At 36.9% G+C, this 21,999-nt stretch overlaps 1 protein-coding gene across 3 annotated transcripts in view; it reads right to left on the reverse strand.

The window, feature by feature from the left end:
* Cdh12 (cadherin 12) overlaps positions 1-21,999 on the reverse strand; it is a 1,003,328-nt gene that overhangs the window by 632,390 nt on the left and 348,939 nt on the right. The window lies entirely within an intron of this gene.

Here is a 21,999-nt window from a genome sequence, read left to right on the forward strand (position 1 = left end):
TCCTCTTCTATATTTCAAGATCACCTTTCAAAGAATCATTCCTTTTTCTTTTTCCCAAACTTTGTGAACTGGTTCATTTCAGGTCGTACTGAAGAATATATTAAAGAAGAAGATGTTCTCATTTTTGTTAAAATAGTAAGAAGGATCTATTCATTATAATTGCTAGAAGGGAAAATGATCACATTGAATTGAAATTTCAGCAAAGCCCTATCTGGAGATGACGGTCAAGATCTGACTAAAAAATTACTGAGAAGAACAAGTCTGGGAGCAGAAACCAAGAGTCAGGAAATTCTTTATGTGTAAACAAGATTCTTGCTTAAGGAAGGGCAAATATTATTCACCAAGTTCCATTATTTGTGGTCTCAAATATATATTAAACTTCGGTAGATTCTTGAAAATCCACTTTACAAAGATTCTGGTTAATGCTGAATTGGACGGATAAAAGATTGGACATGGTGCCCAAATTCAAGGCAGATTCACAAAAAGGGTGTAATAAAATCTAAAAAAAAGTGAATTATGGAACAAATGTTCATTAGGTGCTACTTTTGTTTTTTACATAGAACTCTATATTTATAGAATATAATAATTACTCGGGTTTTGATAAGGGTCAAATTCCTCTACTCAACTCACTTTTTAACTAACTTGGTAGTCTAGCTTTGTGTTGTGGCTTTCAATGCAACTTATGTTTTCCTAACACAATTTTAAATATTCTGAAATGACTATTTTCCAATAATTTCACTTATAAATATAGAATTACCTACTGAAAATGTATTTTAAAATATTTGTAAAAATTTAATATGCAAATGATTTTTAAAATGTAACACGAAACTTTTCCCCAAATAAACATCTTTGCCTTATAAGCATCTTTCTCTAAATAAACATCTTCATGCTTAAATGACAAAATAGCAGCATAATTTATTATTCATTTTAGTTTATCTCTTTGTGTATTTCCAAATTCATCCTACCAACCCCCTATCACTTTCTCTTTTAATCTCTTTCATTAGCTTGATCTAGATTCATAATTCAGTCCTGTCTGGGTTACTATATTAACTATCTACATCTCACTGTATGTGCAGTTCTATTTATACAATGTGTTCTTCCTTTAGTATCCAAGAAAATACTTTTTAGCACAAGTCCCATACTATCGGTTGTTGGCCCAATGATCTCCAATGACTTTTAATTTATGAAGACTTCTGAAATAATCATATGACATCATGAACTTATAGGTGAAAATTTAGTTGTCCTTGAGATTCTTTCTTTGAGCATCGCATTATTCAACCTTGTGTTATTAATCTTCTTCCTTTCACAACTAAGGTATAAGAAAAAAATTATTGGATTCACAACTTTGGAGGTTCATGACCAAGGTCACATGCTTTTGTGATCTTGTTGGACATGCCCCACTTTGAGCAGTACATGTATACAGAAAAGCTGCTGTCATCAAGTAAGAATTCAGAGAAAAAAGGTAGGAATAGCATCAGGGTCCCTTCAGTGAGCATAGCAATGACTTATGGAACTATGAACATATCCTACTTCCTGAATGTGCCATCATCTCTTAACAGTGCCACTGTGAAATTAAAGAGTTTAATTAAAGGGTTTAACATTGAACCCTTAGAAAACACTCATATCTACACCCAAGTAAGACATTGATGCACTCCTGAATTTTCTCTCCCTTCTCTACTGTACTCCAGGTACAATTACTTAGTGAGCAATGGGTAGTACATGGTAGTTCTCACATCTGTGCCATTGACAGGGCCCTGTGCAAAATATTGTTCTCTGTTTTTGATGTCTTAGTTTCTCACTGAAGTCATATTTAGGCCAAATTTGAAGCCCTCTTCAAATCCCTTGCATAAGACTTCTATACCCTATTCTGTATTGGGTATAGGAAATGATTGTGATACATTCTTCACAACATTTACAACCTACCACTACACATTGCATTTATTAAATACTACCTATGCAATATGCTTTAAATTAAGAGATGAGTAGAATTTCCATCTTAACGATTATATGTCAACACTGTTTAAATGTTTCATGATGAATATTGATGCTATTTTATTAACAAAGTATATAAATCATTCATCTTTGTTTGAGTATACTAAGTATTGGAGAGATTATTTTGGCCACTCCACGTATTTAAAAGAATATTTATTTAATGGCATAACTCACAAATTAAGTGAAAGGTAGGTCACAGGGTCTGGGAAAGGTATATCACAGTCCAGCGGTGTTCTCAGGAGCTCTGCTCAGTTCACCTCCAATGTTCAGCATCCCAGCACAGAGAGAGCACACAGAGAGAACGCTGGCCCATCCAGCTCTCAGGTCTCCAGGTGCCTCCCCTGGCCCCTCCTCGTAGGCGTGACAGCTGCCAGAGTCTCAGTGGGGGTTGGAACTTCCAGATCCAAGCTGAAATGGCTACCCACTACAACTAAGTATTTATGTGACACAGAGACAAAAAGAGCCCCAATCCTCCTGCTCCTGTCAAGCATTCCAATGCTGTTTATTACCTCCCAGACTTGACATTAAGATCTTATTGCTGAAGATAATGCACACTCAAAGAATTCACAGAACAAGGATAAATCGAGCTGGTGTTCCATTAGAAATTTCATTCCTACTCAATACCTGTCATTGCAGGAAGGTGATATCTACACTACTGAAGGAGGAAAGTAATCACCAGTCTCAGATAGCTGTGAACCCTGCAAACTACAATGATGACTGGTTTGACAAGATATACCTGCTGGTGCAACAGTGCTCAATTTCTGACTAGATCAAAGGCCCAATCTCTGATACATAAGTGTTAACTAGGCCGAGATAATATATACAGATAAGTCATAAATACTACAGGAAACCTTAGATTACCAGTCTGTCAGATAGAGTTGTAAAATGAATTCCTAATGAATTATTGCTCAATCCATGGACCAATGTATTTGTCAAGCCTCATCAGAAAAGCTTCCTTTTTTAAATAGATGAGAGTTAGCACAGAGATACTCAGTTGATCAATGTGTGGAGAATAAAGGACCATGGAGTGAGTGTTTCATCCTGAATGGGACATGTCTATCACATCCCTCCTCACCAAGAATCATTGAACTACAGTAGCAAGGCTGTAAGAGCAGGAGTGAAGGATAACCTTAAGAAAACAGGTGTTTCCTAGACATAACAGAGCAGTTGTAAATAAAAACTTACAGCAACTGTGACTATATGCAAAAGACTTATATTTCAGCATGGAGGCAGGAGGGGTATATGGAATCCCACGGGTACATGAGCAGCCACTAGCATTTGATAGCTATGGGGAGACTGAGAGTCAGTTTCTTTAATGATGTGACATTTAGTAGGTTGACCACATTCTAGGGCTGGCCACAGTCTCAAAAGGAGTTGACTAACACAAATTAGACTCATTTAAAGAGAAAAAAAAAAGAAACTCAGACATGAGATCATAGGGAGATAAGGATGAGTAAGGCACATATGAGTATATATTGCTGGATGCATGGGTTAAATATAAACAAAAGCAGGGTATAAGAATTGCAAACAATAAAGATATTATTTTCAAAAATCATAGTATAGTATTGTTTTGAAAGAAGGTAGGATATAAAGCAGTGTTTTATTTTTCCCACCTTCTAAAGAAAAGTAAATCTACTAATCAGAAAAGAGTAGTAATATTTTTGGTTGCACTATACATTATTTTAACTGAAAGGTATAAAAAACTAATGGCATTAATATGAACATATCTGCATTAGAAAAGATGCATGATGACTACTTAATAGCAAAAACATAGTTTATATTTTATAATATATTCACTAAAATAGAAACTAAAATTCAGATGAAATAAAACACATTTTGTGTCATAAAAGAAAAGCATAACTCTACTACACAATGTCAAAAGAATTCATCCTTTCACACTTTTTTCATTCAGTTTTCCTAAAATAATTTATTCTAAAATTGAGAAATTACATTTTAATCTTTAAAGACATGTAATATAGTTGAAATACCCATCTGGACTGTAATATTAACCAAGAAACAAGATATTCTAAATGTAAATTTCTAGTCACTTTTATTTACTTTTTCCCCCCAAGTCACTTTTAAATACTAGGTGTTATATTAGCAGTAATGTACCAGACCTTGGAAAATATTCAGTATCTTAATCACTAATAAAAGTTCTGAGAGAATATTTTTCTTCTGAACCACCGATACAGTAATATAAACAGTAATGAATAAAACTGGTTTCAATCTAAATGTTAAATACTTAGCCAGTGTATTCTGTGGGAAAAAATTAAGCTTTTGCCTGCATAATAACTTTCTAAATTAAACCTCCATTCATGTAACTATCAATCCTAATAGAGTTTGACAGCACGTAGTCGACAGTGTGACTATCAGCTATCTGTTTAACCTTCTTGGAAATCTTCATTATTTTTACTTATAAATATCAGAGTTTCTCTATATATTATGTTTATATAAATGAATTAGAAGTTTTATTTGTATATAATAGTTTAAAAATATAATTTTCTTGTATAAATAAATATATTTAAATACATTTAAGAATAAGCCTAAATAAGATGAATTAGTCCTTATTAAAAGATACATGTCAATTATGTTAAATTGTGACATTCAACTGACTTTAAAAAATAAAAGTAGAGGAGATTACATTGTAAAAAACTTATGGGCTAATCATTTAATAAAGTAATCAATGAAAATTCTTTTGTTCTTCATCTAAATCAGTAAAAGTGGTAAATTTACTGTTACCAGTGAAATTTCCCCCAATCATTCCACCCTCCATATTCCTGCTGTGAATGGCAGCTAAAATCACAAATGTAAATGTAATCAACATTTTTAATTGTGCAAACTGCTATCCAAAGAATGCAACATCATTGCCATGTTGACATATATCTTCTTATTTATGTACTTAATTTATAGACAGTATTTATTTGGTGTTCTCAAAGCAAGGTGAGTTGCACTGGATATTGAGAACTTTAGAGGTATTATACTATATATAATCTCTGATCTCAAGTAAATTTATAAAAGCATTAGTAATCAAATATTGATTTACCTACTTTTAAAAGAAGAAAAGTAACTTATAATGGGGACTGGAGAGAAAGCTGAGTGGTAAGAACACTGACTGCTCTTTCAGGGTATCCCATTCAAGTCACAGCACACACATGGAACCCTAAAACTATCAGTTACTATAGCTCCTGGGGATACAATAGTCACACTTTACCTCTTTGCAAGATGCACATACATAGTTCACAGGCATAGTAATAGGCAAAACACCCATACACAAGAAATAAAAATATATTTAAAATTATTTATTCATCTACTTATTTATTTTTGCTAGTTGTTTTTTGGTTCTACCTTAGATCTCTGGGCCATCCATCTTCCAGTTCCTGGCCATCCAGGCAGTGTCAGGCATGTGCTGCCTCTCATGGCATGGGTCTCAAGTTAAAGTAGTCATTGATTGGCCACTCCCACCAGCTCTGTTGTACTATTGCCCTAGCACATCTTGCAGGCAGGACAGGCTGTGGGTTGAAGGTTTGGTGGCTGGTTTGTTGTCCTTGCCCCTCTGGTTACGGAAGATGGCCACTGATTCCTAATGATATTCCACTATACACATAGATCAGGACATAGTCCAATAATCATCAAAAAGGCTTCCTACATCAGCTGATGGGAGCAGATGAAGAGGCAGACACACATCCAAACATATGGTGGAACAGAACTATGAGAACTCTGTAGAAGAGGGAATGTAGGGACCAGAGGGATTGAAGATACCAGGAGAGGACAGCCCACAGAATCAACTAAGCAGGGCTCATAGGGGCTCACAGAGACTGAAGAGGCCACTCAGAGCCAGCATGGGTCTGTGCTAGTCTTCTGCATTCAAGCTGTGGCTAAGTTTTGGGGTTTTGTGGGACTCCTAACAATGAGAGTGGGGGTGTCTCTGACTTTTGTTTGCTCATGGGACCTATTTCCTCCTATGGGGTCCCCTCACTAAGCCTTGATATTAGTGGGTGTTTGTGCCTAGTCTCACTGCATCTCATTATGTCATGGTGATACCCCTGAAATCCTGCTCTTTTCTGAAGGGAAATGGAAAATCAGAGGATCTTGGGGAGAGGGAGGTAAAGAGAGGTTGACAGGAGTGAAGGGAGGAGAGACTGTGGTTGGAATGTATTGTATGAGAGAAGAAAACATAAAAAGAAAACAATAGAATAAACTAAAGAAGAAATTTATAATAATATTAGTCCGCTCTCAAGCTTAAGATCAAAGCTCAATTGCAACAAGATAAGTCAAAAAAAAAAAAAAAAAAAAACCCTCACAAGTTGGAAGAAATCATGTTTTCTGATCTCATCCTTAAAGAACACAATGAACTTTGATGAAAGCTTGTGTAAAACATTTACATCCTAAGATACCTGCACCAATTTGTTGGTGTGAGAACACTTTGCTCTTTGAGAATAGCAAACATAATTATTCCCACCAGCTATGTAAGTTGCCATTTCTAAATAAAACACATTACTTGAAATTAAAAAATAATCACTTTTAATGCACACATAAGAATGTATGTGTATTGTACTTCATGAGAGGTTCACTTCTCCTTTACAACATACCCTAACAATGGGGCCTATTTAATCCAATGACATTTTCTATTTTTACTTTCTGAAAATTCTTAAGTAAAATAAAATTTCCATTGGTGTTTGTACTTTAAGTGTCAGGTTGAAAAATAATTTCCAATCACTTGGTATTTTACAGGAAATGATCTTAAAGGATCAATAAGCAATTAGTAGCTGCTGAATACATTAGCTATAAGTGAAATAAAGTGCTTATTCAAATAGATAAGTGCACAGTCAGCTGCTCTTGTCAATGTGTTCAAGTAAATAACACTAAAAGCAAATTTGTTGTGATATTACTGACTTTTGCCCTTAGGAATCTTACAGAAGATCTCTATATCAAGTGTCTACTAACTAGACTGATAGAAATGGTGAGGGAAAGAAAACTCCTTCTGCTATCAGTTATAGGTTTAAACCTCCAAATATGGTAGAGAGAAACAGAAAAAGACACCCTACATTGTTTTGTGCCCATATTTGCGCACACACATGCGCACACACACACATACACACACATAATCACAAATATGAATACAGACACAGGAATGCACATATATACACAGAGACTCTAAATTATTCACATATACTTATAAATATAATAGAATGATGACTGTCAGGACCTGATAAAAAGGAAAGAATAACTTCTTTTCAATGAGCAGAAGGTGTGAACAATGAAAATTATAAAGACATTTACCTCAACACAGTGCCCCAAATGATCTAGGAGGCACGAGAAAGCTGATAGATTGTACCAGTTGTTAATCATCAGATGGTACATATCATATAGGAATGTTTTTTAACATAATAGTATACCAATAATGACGACAAAAATGTAAAGAGGTATGGATAGGACCAAAACCATCAATGAAGACAATACATGTCTCAGAAATAGCAATTATCTCTAATCTCCTCTGGAGACAATAAACTGCGAAAGCTATGGTAAGAGAATAAGAATGTATAACAGGTCCCTTCGATGTCATCAACAAACAGGGCTTTCTGAGGATTTAGACAAGGAAACCAATCCAGAAACAATCAAGATCAGTGATTCACCCACCACAGAACTCCTTCACATATTCTATTATAACACTCCTTTTCATTCCAGAGCCATGTTCTCTGTCTCAAACTCCACAGCATACTCAACACCTAAGATGCTCACTTAATTCTAATTGTACATTGCCTACAGCTATTGTAAAAACTATGAACTTTCAGTCCAAATTAGCACATGCTTTAACACACTTCGACACAAGACAAATCCAGCTAAAATAGAAGGCAAACATTTGGAAAGCAAAGTAAATATTTTCCCATATTATAAATAGATAATTTATATTTTATTGAGACATTACTGCACATTTCCTTGAACATGCCTTGAGTTCTTTTGCTCCCTGTCATATGCTCAGCTTATAGGCAATCATTAAATTTCTATCAGGTAATAGATATGTCGGGAATTTCCTGAACAATCCCATTCACCTTGTAAGATGATGAGTTGATATATGTCCATCATAAAATGTCCAAGTTAATGCAGTTAATTCACCCACATTGGCAGGATGTTCTCACAGTGATGGATACCCTGCGACAACTTAACGCTTCTTTTTTTTTTTTTTTTTTTTTTTTTTTTTTTTTTTAGTTGAGCTGGTGTTTCACTAAACTGTCAGTAAAAATTTCCTGGTGACTTTCAGAAAGTATATAGGGAGGCGTGCATAACCAAATAACATTCTTTCTACTTTTTTACTGTAATGATGAGATAGATTAAAGATTTTTAAATAATTTGTATAGTTAGAAAAGGGAATATAAACTTAGTAGAGAAAATCTTGAAAATGTTTATATTTGATTGAATCTATCGTAAGTCCAAAGTTTTGTCATGTGGAATCATTATTTCCATCTTGGAAGAAGATTAAAAAAAATCTTTAAAATTATAACGTTTTGCAATCTAGTTATATAAACAAAGTTTAGCTGACCAGGGGAACTAAATATACACAGAAATATTTTCTTATTCTCTCAGTAACTGTTATTGAACACATAATCACTACAAAGAACTCTGCTAAGTTCTGGCAGTGCAATAAGCATGATACTCTTTATATTCAATATTATGACATGGAGTTGTAATAAAGGAAACAGGGGAAGGCTTTGCCAATGCCCATGGTTCTGAAGTATTTGCCCTTATCAGTGGTATTCATCCATGCAGGGCTTTAACCACTCCTTACACATTCAATCAAGGCTCCTGCTCCTCTCAGGATGTGATATGCAATCACTGTTTCTTCCACACAACTGCTCTCCATAACTTTATTCACCAGAACTTTGTCAACCAATTGCTCCGACCATGTTAACTTTCTTTTCTCATCTGTCTTTGTAGCTATATTCTGTTAACCCTACTGGCTCTGCTGAAACATGTTTCTATTTCTACTTCCTGGAAATCTATGTGTCATTTTCCGACTCTAGCTTCATTAGCATATATGGCCTTTAAAACTCATACAATAATATTGTGAATTAGTACAGCCCAGATTTTGAGTTTTGAAAAGTCTTGTCATAATACAGGCTGAAAAACAAAAAAGAAAAGAGATTTTAACTTATATGTAAAACAAGAATGAGAATGGATAATTAAAAATAATTTTAATTAACAAGTATATGGTACCAGATTGATAGGTATTGCAAAGATATAGGCATTATGGGTAATTACAATGACACACAGTCATGATTCATAGGCAAGGTGATTATTAGCTCTAATTCTCACATGTATGCCCAGAAAGTCAAAGAGATCAGAGGTTACCAGACTCTTCTGCCATTACTGAGGAGACAGTTTTATGTCTGTAGAAAACCATGAATGCTTCTGGCTAAGATTAAAGTCATGCTGACTAAACTGCATAAGTATTTCACTGCTAGGTGTGCAACCTTGAGTGTTGCATATGCTGAGTAAGCACTCTTCCACTGAACTGTATCTGCAGCCCAAATCTACACACTCACATATATTTGATCAAACAATAGGAACACTGAATTTTAGTGTATGATAATGGTTGCAGTGGTTTAAATAAAAGTGACCCACATATCCTTACATATTCAAATGTCTTTTCCCTAGCTGGTCTAGTCAAGCTGTTTGAGGAGGATTAAGAGGGGTGTCCTTGTTGGAGAAAGCACATCACTGGAGGTGGGCTTTGAGGTTTCAAAAGCCGACACCATGTTCAGTCCTTTTCTCTCTGTGTCTGTGGATCAGGATTTAAAATTATCAACTACAGATCCAGCACCTGCCTGCATGCTGCCATGCCCTTCACCATGATAATAATGGACTAAACCTCTGAAAGTGTAAGCAGGCACTCAATCAAATGCTTTTCTTTCCTCTAAAAAAATACTTTTTATTGATTCTTACTGGATTTCACATTATGCATCCAGATCCCATTCATCTCCTTGTCCCCTTGCATCTACCCACTGCTTTTGCAAAAATCCCCTCAAAACAACAACAACAACAAAAAGAAAAGAACAATCAAAACCCCAAAACAGCTAACCAAACAAACAAAACAATCAAACAAAAACCCAAGAAGACAGAAACAAAGAAACAAACAAAAAGTCAATATATATACACCCTTGGTGTGGAAGCTGTAGTGTGTCTCAGTGAATCACAGAGTGTAACAATTAGACCATACATCTCTACTTGTAATTATTCATTGCAATGAGCCATTGGTCTGTTTTGAGGCCTCTGGCTTCTGCTGTATTATCTATAACTAGCCCTAACTGGGACTCCCCTAGGATATGATGTTGTTATCTCATGCCCTGGAGATCCTACCGTTTTGTAGGTCACACCCTTCATGTTCTCCTTCAGTTTATAGATGAGATGGATGTTGCCTGGACTAACCCATAGCACTGATTCTGGCCTTGGGGGTAGCTGAGTTGATCACGCCCCCTCCCAATTTTCCCTCTTCCTTACTACCGGGCGGGGGCGGGGGGAGCCCTCCAGTACTGCCCTGGCTAGCTCATCCAATGCAACAGGCAGCAAGGAGCGGGGGGGGGGGGGGGGGGCAGTTTTCCTGCTCTCATGCCTTTGCGTCTGGCTCTTTCACACTTACCCCAATAGGGCCAGCTCTACTGCTTCACTCAGGCAAGGTGCAGGGCCTGCTCTCCCGATTGATGGAGAGGACATATCTGTGGTGAAGGGAGGAGCAGAGTCAGCTCTACTGTGCTACCCAGGTGAGGTACAGGGTATGCTCTCCCATATGCTGCAAATGGTGAGGGACAGGGCCAACTCTTCCATCTACAAAGTCCTGAGAGGTGAGGGTGTGGGGGGGGGAGGAGTCATTTCTTCTGCAGATACCCCACCATATGGCAGATCAGGGGTGTAGTCAAATATCCCACATATGTTTAGGGCAGATTACCCTCATCAACAGGCATCAATAGGGTCATTTCTAATGTGCTGCCTAGGCAAGTACAGGGTTCATTCTCCAAAGGGCTACAGCTGGTGAGAGGCATTTTCTTTATAAGAGAAGGCATTGTCAAAGTGTCACTGTACAGCAATAGAACAATAACTGACACAGATAGACTGAAAAATTGAGGGGAAATGTGAATTACATTATTACACAGTCTTAAAATCCCTCTAATCTATGTACCCAGTAGAAGAAAATAAAATGAGAGAAATAAGAAATAATGGTATCAGAACTGACATTCAATGTACAAAATTTTAAAACTATAAAGTGGGTGAAATGAGTCTTTGAACTGGAATTCATGCTCAGAGATGTACATAAGAAATGAAAATGCTCTATTAGGAATGGTAACTCTTAATTAAGCATTTACAGCAGTACAAGACGAGCATTGAAACAAACAAGCCATGCTTTCCTCAGGGTTAGAACACCAGAACACATGCAGTAAGGTAGGTGCCATGATCCAGGGGAATACCTCATACTGCCTTAGATCGAAACCACGTAATAGTCACATCTTTATGAAGGTTTGGCCAGGCGCTTACAAATAGTTATAACTAAAGAGAGAAGATCCACAGTGAATATGGATGGCACCATCCTGCAATAAGGTGTATCATGTGAGTACATGAGAAGAGGGTGTAATATCAGTAAATAATCCTGATTATTTGTGTTAACAGCAAAAGTGTGATGGTGGTTTGAAACAAAGGGGGTAGCACTATTAGGAAATAAGGACATGGAGGAAGTGTCACTGTGGGGTGGGCTTTGAGGTCTCTATTCTCAAGCTTCACTCAGTGTGACGGTCAACTTCCTGTTGCCTGCAAGATGTAGCAATGTTAGCTTCAATACGACTTAGTTAGGGTTTACTGTTGCTGTGAAGAGACACCACGACCATGGAAACTCTTATAAAGAAAACATTCAGTTGAGGGTGGGCCACTTACAGTTGCAGAGGTTCAGTCTGTTATGATCATGACAGGGAACACAGTAGTCTGCAGGCAGTAGTGGTGCTGGCTACCTCTTGCAGGCAACAGGAAGTCAACTGACTGTCACGCTGACTGAAATTTGAGGCAAGGGACCTCAAAGCCCACCCCCACAGTGACATGCTTCCTTCAACAAGGCCACAACTACTAATAGTGCCACTCACTTTGGGGGCCATTTTCTTTCAAATCATCACATGTGTGTATGTTGGACTAGTTCTATTTATTCAAATGAGACATGTCTGTATTATAAATGCCATTTGATTTCAATAACTTATTTTGGTATAACATCCATCACAGTACAGTATTAATGGCAAAAAGCAAATTTATGCCACATATTCTAGAATTAAGAATGGTATAACGTAGAGGAAAGTACTTTGTAAAACAGAGACGTACAATGGTAGTGTTCTCATTTAACGTGATTTGACACATCTGATAGAGAAAAGCAATTGAGACTGACAGCTAAGTAAGTCTTCAAACCAAACCTGACAATAGTCTTTGTCTGCTTCTCCATTATGTTACATTATTCATCAAAATGACTTAGCAACCTAAACCAAAAATAGCCTTTTATGGAAAATACAGTGTATGCCTTTAATTCCCTTGGAGGTTAGTTTAATATACCATTGTCTGAGTATAGTATTTCATATGTGCGATAATCATATAAAACATTAATTTTAAATAACAGAATCTATAAATTCAAATGAATGCAGTCATATTAGCTATTTCCTTTATTTTCTATAGTATTACACATTTACATTATGATGACTTGATGACCATGCAAGAGGCTCTTTCATATAGCTTGCTAATTCCTGAGTATCACAAAGGATTCAGTGAATGTTCACCTCTCCTAAACAAGCTAACCAATCCAGAGCACACACATTACCTGTTTTCCTTGTTGGCAGGTAACTGCTGGATCACTCTTCATCAGTTCTAAAGACTCAGAAGCAAGTCATGAGACAAGTGAGGACCCAGAACCTACTAATATATTTGTCAATTTTAAACCTGTGTGTCTCACTTGTTCCTCTGTATGAGACCCAATACATCGTTCCCATGAATAGTCATTTGCTTAGACTTCCCTCTTGTTCCCACTGCTTTGGGTTCAATACCCACATTTCCCTCATTTCGGCCCTGTTCTATCTGACAAACTTTCTGTATCTATGGAGCTATGCATGCATGTCCTCTTTTGTGCCAATATTGTGTCCTCACATCCACTTCTGCCAACTGATATTTGTAAACCCTAGATCCTCATAACATACTCAGATTATTCTTCAATAGTTTTGAGCTTGTCCTAAGAAACTTTAGGCAGGTTTTTAAATTATGTTTTCATCTAATCTGAAAAATAACATCTTAATGCCTTGAACAATAATTATAAATATATTATGTGTAATTATAATCTTAAATATATCTAGAAATGTTGGAGATCACAGAATATTCATGGTTTTCACAATATGCCATTTTATGATCATTACTTATAGGAAAAAAATTACACTAGGAATTAAGAGTAGAAACTGGTTCTAATGAAGCGAAATACTAAACTTTGTTTTCATTCTCTTACATTGTCCTAGAAAGCTTGCTAGTGATACAAATTATTGTGCCCTATTAAAAATGTGCTCTGTAGTCTAGAGTGAAAAAAAGCATTGTTTTCTTGTTACCGAAGTCATCACAATTAAGATACAATAAAAATACTCTATAAAATGAACTCACATACTAAGATACAAGTGAAAGAACACAACAAAGGAAAAAGTGCTGATGAATATGAATAATAAGAAAAAATCCAATGTAAGAAGAAATCAATTTATCTATTAATTTTGTTATTTCCTTGGGCAGTGATCATTAAAATTGCAGATGAGCATAACTTGGATGTTTCTCCTTCTGCAAAATATAAACACGTTATATGAACCTCTTACAACCACCAGATTCTATTCCTGTTTTTCTTTTTTCAGCTGCTTAATATATGTAAATTCAGGTAGGATATAATATGAGAACCTAGGACTGTCATTCAGATGCAGGGATGTACGAATGCACGTGGCTTAATCTCACTTTCTTCCTCTTGTAGAAACCTGGATTCCATTTAAACATGTATGTGATTGTTATGATTTACAAATGGCCATGGGAACGGTGCGTTAACTTTCTAGGTATGGAACAACAACGTCCTGTGGTCAGGTGGATGACAGATGAAAGATTGCTTGATGATTCTAAAGGCTAAAAATTCAAGATAAAGACATTGATAGTGTAGATGTCTTCTGAAATTTATGTGGCAATGGTCTTTCCTGGACCTTTTTTATTCTGCTTGCAGGCGGCTGTTTTCCTGCGAAGTTATCACAGTATCACCCCTTTGTGTTTGCATCAGTTCTTCCCTCTCATTAGGCATGGATCACAAAGTATTTGATTTAGATTTACTCATAAACACCTCATTTTATTTTAATACTTCTTTGAACGCCTTCAGTCTGGTCACATTCTGAGGTGATGAGACTTACATGTTATCTTAATTTATTAAAAAAAAAATAGAGAGAGGCAGGACACGATTGGTGGACTAGTGGCAGTCTTTGCTACAGCAGTCATGACCAAGCCTGGCAGCAGCAAAGACAGCAGTGCCCTGTGGAATGTTCTGTTCTCCAGAAGTCAGGTGACAAGGCATGCAAAACAAGTATCAAGTCCACTGTCCTGGCCATCCCGTTTCCCTTCCCAGACGTCTTTGTTGACAAATGTCACACAGCATCTGCAATTCATTCATGCTAAATGATTGTCCATTTGCTAACAAAATTTTCATCATTCGTCTACCACATAGTCCTCTCTTAACTTTGCCAAAATATTTTGTGCTCTAAGATGGATTTCAATGATTACTTCTTTCTAGATATCATTCCTATATCCCCATTCTATACAGAAACATTTCCTCCAGTTTTCTAAAAAATCAATAGTTTTTTTTTTGTTTTTTTTTTTTTGTTTTTTTTTTTTTTTTGCTTCCTAATCATATCATTTACTGGTTCAATATGGTCTTAAAGAATCATTGATCACATAGAAGATTCAGACTTCTTATCATGGATGACATGCAATACTGCATTCGTGACAATTAGAAGCAATTGATCTTCTTAATATACTCTTGTCTTTAACAGCTCCAGATACTGTGAAATCCTGTCTTTATCTTTAAGTTTGCCAAGAGTCATGTTGCTAGGAATCATCCACCAGTTCTTACTCACTATTAATAATGATCCAAGCATTTGATCTTACCCAATTTCTTGTTGATTATTCATCATATTTTAAAAAACTTCATCCAAGAGACATTTTATCTGTCCATTAATCTGACTGAACTCTTAAATTCTCCCTGACATACCAACCTCTTTGGAAATTCCTTTATAAAAATATAATCATTTCTAATAAGATATTTATTTATGTATTTATTTGTGTGTATGTGTGTGTGTGTGTGTGTGTGTGTGTCACACTCAACTACTTTGTAAACTCTGGGTGAGGAGTATATTAGGTTTTGTAATTTTATCTTAAATTTCTGAATCAGTACACAAGGTATGTTGGATAAACTTAAAAAAAAGCAAATATATCAGGTTATTAGTGAATATAATAATTAAATTTACATGTGCATGAATGTATACTAAACACTCTAACTGTGACTGAGGATAGGTATAAAGCATAAAGAAAATGCTTTATAAATCCATCATTACAAATAGAGAATTGGCTCACTATTTAAGCACATATACTGAAATTTTAGAGAACCTGAGTTTGGGTCCCAGGTCTATTGGCTCACAATCACCTGTAATTCTAGCCCCAGTGGATCTGATGCCTCTCTCTTTTATTATTTATTTATTTATTTATTTATTTATTTATTTATTTATTTATTTATTTTTGGCTTTTTGAATCAAGGTTTCTCTGTGTAGTTTTGGTGCCTGTCCTTGATCTCACACTGTAGACCAGGCTAGCCTCAAACTCACAGAGATCTGCCTGGCTCTGCTTCCCAAGTGCTGGTATTAAAGGCTTGCAAGACTGCTGCATGGCCTGATGCCTCTCATAGAGTCTCTTAGAATACTCATGTCTCCTAACTTGTATGTTTAATAAATAATATTAAAATAAAATTATTTAAAAAATGCTTTTATTATCAAAACTAGAATCAAGATTCTGAATTAGATAAGATTTGATTCATAACTTCATCTTGTCATTTATCTATAATTTTGATTTGGAATTACTAACATTTATGAGTGTTTCACCTAATGTATGTTCTTGTAACGGAGTACCTGTTTCTACTTCTTTGAGTAATGTAGCCTAAGATACAGAAAATGAGACTTGATAATTTCAGCAAGATGTGACATTATGGGAAGAAGTGTGTCATTGAGGGTAGGCTTTGAGGTGTCAAAAGCCTTTGCTAGGCTCATAGTCTCTCTCTCTCTCTCTCTCTCTCTCTCTCTCTCTCTCTCTCTCTCTCTCTCTCTCTCTCCCAATGGATCAGGATGTATCTCTCTCAGAGACTGCTCCAGTGCTTACCTATGGGCTGTCATGCTCACCACCATGATAGTATTCGAATAAACCTTTTGAACTGTGGGCAAGCCCCCAATTTAAATGTTTCCTGTTGTAAGAGTTACCTTGCTCATGTGTCTCTTCATAGTAACAGAACACTGACTAAGACACCAAGTCACTGATTATCACAGGTGTAAGTCTATATTATGGGATGGAACTATGTATTAAATGTAACAATTCTTTGGATAAGATGTATTCTACCTTACTCATTAGATAAAAAGCTATCCTTTTCCTTTTAACTCTCACCTGTTCCTGCAGAAATACACAAAGTGATGAACAGAACATTCAGAAAAGCTTTATAGTTTTACAGGTTTCACACATGGCATGAGATAAAGCCACTCCCTTAAAAGTATGAAGTATAAGGATACCCTGAGGTGTCTGAGTAGAAGAGGATTAAACGAAAAGAAGGACAGTGCAAAAGAAATATATTGCACTTATGAGGCACAGTAAGCAAAAGTTTGAGATAAAGCTAATAGACCATAAAATAAATTCATAATTTAATACCAAAACATAATGAATAAATAAATATACATCAAAAAATGGAATATAAATAAATAAGATGGGTTAGAAGATACATGAAATAGGGTTTGGATATGAAGGACTTATAGAGGATGGAAAACATTGTGCATGTCAGCAATGGGATGCTGCAGGATCAGGGGAAGCAGTGTGATACAGGAAGGAGGGTAAGTCTGAGCCAGATTGAGATTCTGAATCCCTCAGCTTGGGAAAGTGGTGCCTGAGACAATTTCATAGGATATAAGGTTTTGCATTTCTTCAAAGGTGAGGGGAGTGGTTTGAAATAAAGATGATAAAACAAACAAACAAGTAAGCAAGGATCATTAATATCTTTGTGAGATATGTAAGTTAAGGTTAAATATTTGACTAAAATTTACTGATGGATTTTGGTAGACCCAAGAGCACTCTGTGATAAGAATGAAAAAACTGAGTCATGAACCAATACCCCCTTTAAGAATATCTTTATTGCCGGGCAGTGGTGGCGCACGCCTTTAATCCCAGCACTCGGGAGGCACAGCCAGGCGGATCTCTGTGAGTCCAAGGCCAGCCTGGGCTACCAAGTGAGTCCCAGGAAAGGCGCAAAGCTACACAGAGAAACCTTGTCTCGAAAAAACAAAAAAAAAAAAAAAAAGAATATCTTTATCACTTTGAAAGAAAAGAAGGTGATAATCTAAGTGTCAAAAGATCACAGCGCAGCCCCTTGCACTGTTAAATGAACACCGGGTACAAGAATAACAAGTTCCCTTTGCACAACTGGAGAAGCAGTTCTCTCTTTTTTTCTGCTACTGACAGACCCAAGGCTTGCATAGGACATATGCTTTCTATCTAGTTTCAAATTGTGCTTGGAAGGCAGGCATCCCTTGAGGCAAGAGAATAGATTTCTAAGAACATGAAAAGAAACAGAATGAAAATCATGCTTAAGGAATAAATTTATCCATCTGTGTCTCCAATATAGCAAAAACTTTGAAGGAGAATATCACTCTTCACAGAAATATCCATTAAAAGTGATGAGTAAAGCTCTGAACATCACTTGTCTTAGTTAGATATGCAGGTGTGGAACGTTAGTAGTTAAAACAGAGAAAATGATAACATTTTCAAAAATATAACTCAATTACTAGGAAAAGTAACTAAGTATGTTTGAGGGAATGAGTTGTTATATTGAAGAATCTTATATCTTCCCAGTTTAGGTAGCATCTTCTATAAAGGAGTGATGACTTTAATGAAATATGAATGTGAAAAATATATAACAACTTTGGATGTATGCATATGTATCATATTACATAGAAACATGAATTTATGTCAGGAAATTGATCATTTCAGACATTTCATTAATAGAATGATGAGGCAGCTATGAAGAAGGTACAAATTTAAGTTCCATTAAAAGTATAATAATGGAACCTATGAAAATAATTATAATCTGAATATGCAACTCATACATGTCTGCAATTAGTCTCAGCTGATTTGAAGTGCCAGGAGATCTGTTGATTCTCAGAAATGGTCATGTAGAAGAGGATAGCACTTCATTACTGCCAAAACTCAGAGAAAACCATCTCTGCTTTATTAAAAAGTATGTGGGCCGGGCGTTGGTGGCGCACGCCTTTAATCCCAGCACTCGGGAGGCAGAGCCAGGCGGATCTCTGTGAGTTCGAGGCCAGCCTGGGCTACCAAGTGAGCTCCAGGAAAGGTACAAAGCTACACAGAGAAACCCTGTCTCGAAAAACCAAAAAAAAAAAAAAGTATGTGAACTAGTCCACCAAAGACCAAGTGTTCTACTACATATTTAAAAATGGGAAGTACAGGGGCTGAAGAGTTTGCTCAGTGGTTCAGACTATGTATTATTCTTGGTGGTTCAGACCATGTATCCAACACACCCTTCTGGCCTCTATGTGGATGGCACTCACATGCACAAGCAGAAATAGACATAAACAAACTGAATGCAGAAAAGATTAGCTCATATAATCCTATAGGATGCATGCTATTTGCAGAACTACAGTGTTTTACATTGTGAATAAAGGAAGAGAGTCAAGGTTTGGGCACCAAGTCACACTACTGAAAACTGTCTAAGTGGAACAGGGATATAGGTAACCCAGCAAAAATCTGTGTTTATATTCAGTGACCTGAGTAAAACCCGACTGCTACATCGATGAAACTCCGTAAGGCCTGTTGTAGAATATGCTATGTAACTAAGAGTAAATTAGTGGTTTACTAACAGCAAGTCACAGGTGTCTTTTTTTTTTAATTGAAAATAGAGTCTTCTCTTTTACAACACATCCTGACACTGTTTCCCCTCCCTCAACTCCCGCCAGGTCTTCCCCACCTCTCTTTTCCCCCAGATCCACTCTACCTATTTCCTCTCCAGAAAAGAGCAGGGCACTAAGAGACAACAGTCAAACAGTACAAAACAAGATATAATAAGACAAGTCAAAAGCCCTCCTGTATAGGCTGGACAAGGCAACCCAGAAGGAAAAGAGTCCCAAGAGCAGGCAGAAGAGTCAGCGATACACCCACCCTCACTGTTCGGAGTGCTCCAAGAACACTGAGCTAAGAGCCATAACATGGGCACAGAGGACCTGTTGCAGACCTGTGGAGGCACCATGCTTCCCTCTTCAGTCCCTGTGAGCCCATATAAACCTTGCTTATTTGATTCAAAGGGCCGTGTTCTTTCTCCTGGTGTAGATTTCTTTCTAATTTTGCTGATAAAAATTTGTAATCCCAAAAAATCCAATGGTTATGCTCTAGAGAAAATGATGAAAGACTGCGATTGAGTTTGCACTGAGAATCATGTTAGGGTGATCTCTCCTTGGTCATCGAAATGTGTGTTCAAATTTGGAGATGGGTGGACAAATTTTGAGCTATGAATAGTTATACCATGATTTACTTTAAAATATTACACAAGATGCAAGTGCATCTTTCCAGAAATTGCTTACAAGCTTATGCATTGGTGTCAGTTAAGCCCACCCACCAATTTCTCATCAAACTTATCCTCACTATTGCATCATCACTGCTCTTGTTGACTGTTTTTCTGCCCGGATCTCTTTCTATCCTCAACAGCACTTGACTCAGATGAAACAATCCCTGCTGAATTTCATTTCACCCTTCTAACTCGTTCTCCTTCGCTGACAACTTTCTTCGGCCTATTTTCCTCTCTTCTAATCTCGCTGACCTTTCCAGAAGGATGCCCCAGAGCCTTGTCTGCTAAAGTTCCCTTTGTAACAAAACCACGTGACACGCTGCTCAGATCATAGCATTGTGTCTGGACCTCTGTCCATTCTGCCACTTCCCAGGTATGTGATCTTAGAGATAATGTTCCTGTATCCTCTTGGGTTCCCCTTTCAGATCCACAAATGAGTATAATATTAATAATGCCTATCTCACACCAGCCCTAGGAGGATTTGTTTAATGAATTAATACCTGTGAAACGCTGAATAGTGTGTGACATATACAGAATATGGTTTGAGAACTAAATGAATTAAAGCCAATTAAATATAATTTATATACCAGAAAGAATTCACCCTTGAGTTGTATATGACTGTGACTCTGTGTCTAGTCGACATTTTTTCTTATATGTTTAAAGGCAAAGTAGGTTTTACACACTCAGCTTTGTAACAGAAGCATGCTGCCACTTCTCAGAACATCTTTACAACCCACCTCATTATCAGCATCAGAATGTCTCATCTTAGTTTCCTGGCTTTTGATCGTCAGACTTCTCCTAGTTTATAGCTAGTTTCATATCTCACCTTCCCTTAAGATGAACTTTTCTACTCCACCTGTGTCCCTGCATTGGAATTAACAGGAGTTAAATGGTTCCTGACTAATGGAGTCCTTTTAATGATTTCCATATTTAGTCAAAACAAACAAACAAACAAGGCCCCTATACTCCTCTGAAAAATCCCACTGTCCATGAGACCTTATCACCTCTCTATGCTCTCCTAACCTCAGCACCTTGGACCACTTGCTGGCATCTGTGTATTGTAGACAAATTTCTAAACATTCTTATTAAATAAGAAACATAGAGCCAAAGACAGGGGTGAATGCCTTAGGGATCAGAGAAATAGTGAGAACTGTCAGGTAACCTTAGCTCACCATGGCACCGTAGCTTCCCTAGAGAGAGAGAGCTTCTTCCTATCTAACCTGTGCCCTTATTGCCTTGATGTTCTGCCTTCTCATTGGCTCTTAGCCCAGCTACCTCAATTCCTTGTCATTGCCTGTCTGTACAGACCTCCAGGTCTCTATGCTTGGTACTGGGATTAAAGGCATTTGTCACCATGCTTGGTTGTTCCCTAGTGTGTCCTTAAACACACAGAGACTCTGCTTGCCATGTGATCAGATTAAGGGCATGTACCACCACTGTCTGACTTCTATGTTTAAGGCTGGCTATGGCCTCTGATTTCCAGGCAACCTTTATTTATTAACATACAAATAAAATATCACCACATATCAGCACAAATAAATATCACCATAGTGTACATCAAAGGTGTCATACACTGATGACCCAAAATTCTATTTCCTTCTGGAATTTGTACTCTGATAGTCTTAGCTTTCTCATTTTCCCATTTGTATTGAGGAAAAGCCACCACCAGGCCAATCTGTTGGCAAGCTTATGGGGCAGTTTTTTGATTAATGATTGATGTGGGATGACAGTCAGCTATGGGCAACACCATCCCTGTTGCTTGTATGTACAAAAAAGCAAACAGAGAGCCAGGTGGTGGTGGTGGTGGCGGCGGCGGAGGTGACGGCGGCGGCGGCTGTGACACGCCTTTAATCCCAGCACTTGGAAGGCAGAGCCAGGCGGATCTCTGTCAGTTCGAGACCAGCCTGGCACCAAAACTATGCAGAGAAATCCGGTCTCAAAAACAAAAACAAACAAACAAAAAAAGAAAGGAAGAAATGAAGGAAGGAAGGAAGGAAGGAAGGAAGGAAGGAAGGAAGGAAGGAAGGAAGGAAGAAAGAAAGAAAGAAAGAAAGAAAGAAAGAAAGAAAGAAAGAAAGAAAGAAAGGAAGGAAGGAAGGAAGGAA

This window comes from Peromyscus leucopus, chromosome 11, assembly GCF_004664715.2.
Source record: "Peromyscus leucopus breed LL Stock chromosome 11, UCI_PerLeu_2.1, whole genome shotgun sequence".
NCBI lineage: Eukaryota > Metazoa > Chordata > Mammalia > Rodentia > Cricetidae > Peromyscus > Peromyscus leucopus.